Below are 2,659 nucleotides of genomic sequence, written 5' to 3'. Positions count from 1 at the left end.
CTTCAAATTAAAGGTTTATATGTAGTCAAGAGTGTTTCAGCATTTTTCCTGTAGCGTATATGGCACTCTTTTTTATTCATTTAGGTAGAACAGCCATGCTAACTAAAATGCTCTTATAGTGTGACTGTTGCAGTTTTTTTCCTGTAACATATATGCACTGCCGTACATACATATCCAGAACAACTGCACGGAGACATGGGAGTACTACAACCACAAAAGCTGAAGCCCTGCCCCCTTCTACAGGATCATTGTGAAATAGTTTCATACATCTGGCATGGGAGGAGTTTGGTGGGGAATCCAAACCAGAAAAAAACAGAATTAGAGAAGTTAGTCTTGAAGCAGGAGCAAACCGTCTGACGCAGCAGGCTTAACAGAAACAAGATTACAAGGAACTTCAGCACCTAACAGGTCTGAATTTTGATTTACAGTGTTAAACTTTTTGTGTGTTTTAGAATTAGGCTTAGATAGTGGTGAGTGTGGCAGCATCTTTGACACTGTAAAATGTTCCAAAGTGATTACAGGAGTTAAACCTGGTGAGTGTTGGGTATCAGTTGTCTGCATTTAACTCTATCTACTCTTCTGTCCTGACTTTGGTCAGACAGTGTGATTAATTTGGCAAGAAAAATAAGTGTTTGTTATTTGTTATTTTGCCTAAGTTGATATTTTTCTGTAGTCATTCCGTTGTCTTCTTTTGTACTATAGTTAACATGCCGCCACATTTATTTATTTTTTAATGAAGCGACTAATGCAAATGTTATACATCACAGGCCAGTAACGTCATATTTTTAAATTATGTTTCTCATGTCTTATTGTACATTTAGAAGACTTATTTTTGTTTTTTGTTGATGTTATGCTTCAGAGGTCTGAGTTAATTACGTTCAACTCTGAAAAGTTTCTTGAAAGCATAAATTGTAGTCAGAGGGATCACCTTCTGCAACAACTCTATGCTTAATGTGATCTGTTGTTAACTTGTTATAACGTATCATGTGATGTAACCTTAAATGACTTCCAACTAATCTTTTTCCATCTTTTTGTACACCTCTGTTACTCTTTCTTGTGCTGATACATTATATGCCCAGATGAATGGTTAAATATAATAAATGTATAATGCTTTCTGTTTTTGCACTGTACACTCTTTGATAGTATTTAAATACATGCAGCCTCAGCTTACTATATCCTTTCAAACTTTGACTTAAACAAATTTTTCAAAGTCTGTCCACTAAACCATTATATCTCATTTCTAATTGTGTCAGGACTGGGAAAGAGCGCTATGGATAACTAGTACTGTGCAGAATGCCATGAAGAAACAATGCAGAAACAAACCTATGTTCTGTCATAAAATCTCTGCAGACACAGAAAGATGGCATATTCAGTCTTCCTGGCTTCCTGTAAATTGTATTGCAACTACATTGCTTCATTTTACTGTACCTAATTACAGCATGTAAGATGTCTCATTTACTGTAAAATATAGCAGCCTGCACAAAGCCCAGAAACAATGTAGCATTCCTCAGTCATGTGACTGCACAGCATAGCAAGTCAATGAAATGCATGCTTCCTGTTCTACGATAAGTGCTGACAGGAAAATCTTATAGAAGCTGTTAGGCTGAACTTCATCAATCAAATTCCCAGACTCCTGCACTGCAGCTGTAGATGTGGACAAGTGTATTGTTACTTTAATTACAAAAAAGGTAAAAAAGCAGTATGTCATGCAAACTGCTTTGTATTAAAAAAGAAACTGTACAAACCATCATTATACCTTTCTAGGAGTAGTTCAGTCCTAATCATCACTAGTCAGCTCTGTGACTAATCTACTGCTAACACGGTATTTCTCCTCAGAGCAGTTACTCATATCTAAAGTTTCTGCATGTACTATGCTTTATTCATTTGCAGTTTTATGTACTCCTTGATAAACTGTGCATATGTTTGGTCAACATTTTTACTGTTTTTCTCTGAGTAAATGTATATTTATGTAGGTTTCTGTTATAAACTCAGTATATTCAAATATTTCTGCATCTCTCTTTTGTTATAGTAATACTGTGTGACACTGAAAAAGATCCTTAGGGCTATTCAACTAGACATAGACTAATTCACTGAAAACATATTGATCAAATGCACTTTTGCTTGTTAATCTTGTCAATGAATGTACATTCAGCTAATTTATTCAATAAGGTGTTTTGTGTCCATCGCCATGACACATCCTATGCTACTTGCACTGTTATACTATTATAATCACCCCTAGGTACCTCTGTAATACACAGGTAGAGAGGATTCATTGCTGAAAACATCCACTTGGAGGAAGTGTATATGTTAGTGTATTGACTGAAAATGTAGATTCAAACACCTGGCGACTAAAACACTGTTCAGCCCTCTCATGCCACATATCTTGTAACCCATTCCTGGTTCTACAAATGTGAAGTTAAGGATATCAGATAACACATAAGCTGGGCATATTCCCCAGGCAATACAGTGGAGATTAAGAGTTATGTATTTGTGGTATTTAAGGTATATGTACACCGTATGATGTGTTAATTTTGGGATGATACATTACATTACTAAGGAACAGAGGGCAATTTCATTTACTCAGTAACAAACAAAATAGTCACTGCAGTGGGAGATTATGGGTCCTGGACTGTCTTTAGTCAGTAAGCCCCCCCCCCAT

General features: G+C 36.1%; 1 protein-coding gene across 1 annotated transcript in view; it reads left to right on the top strand.

Annotated features, from left to right (window-relative positions):
• Positions 1 to 341: 341 nt before the first annotated feature.
• Positions 342 to 2,659, top strand: part of LOC122810373 (mixed lineage kinase domain-like protein) — a gene marked incomplete in the record, with an annotated part of 573,260 nt that continues 570,942 nt past the window's right edge. Inside the window, 1 exon segment of the mRNA XM_044081960.1 lies at positions 342 to 408.

This window comes from Protopterus annectens, chromosome 8.part1 (genome assembly GCF_019279795.1).
Source record: "Protopterus annectens isolate FY-2018-M chromosome 8.part1, PAN1.0, whole genome shotgun sequence".
Classification (NCBI taxonomy): domain Eukaryota; kingdom Metazoa; phylum Chordata; order Ceratodontiformes; family Protopteridae; genus Protopterus; species Protopterus annectens.
The sequence above is the reverse complement of the archived record's forward strand: the minus strand, read 5'-3'. Positions and strand labels throughout refer to the sequence as shown.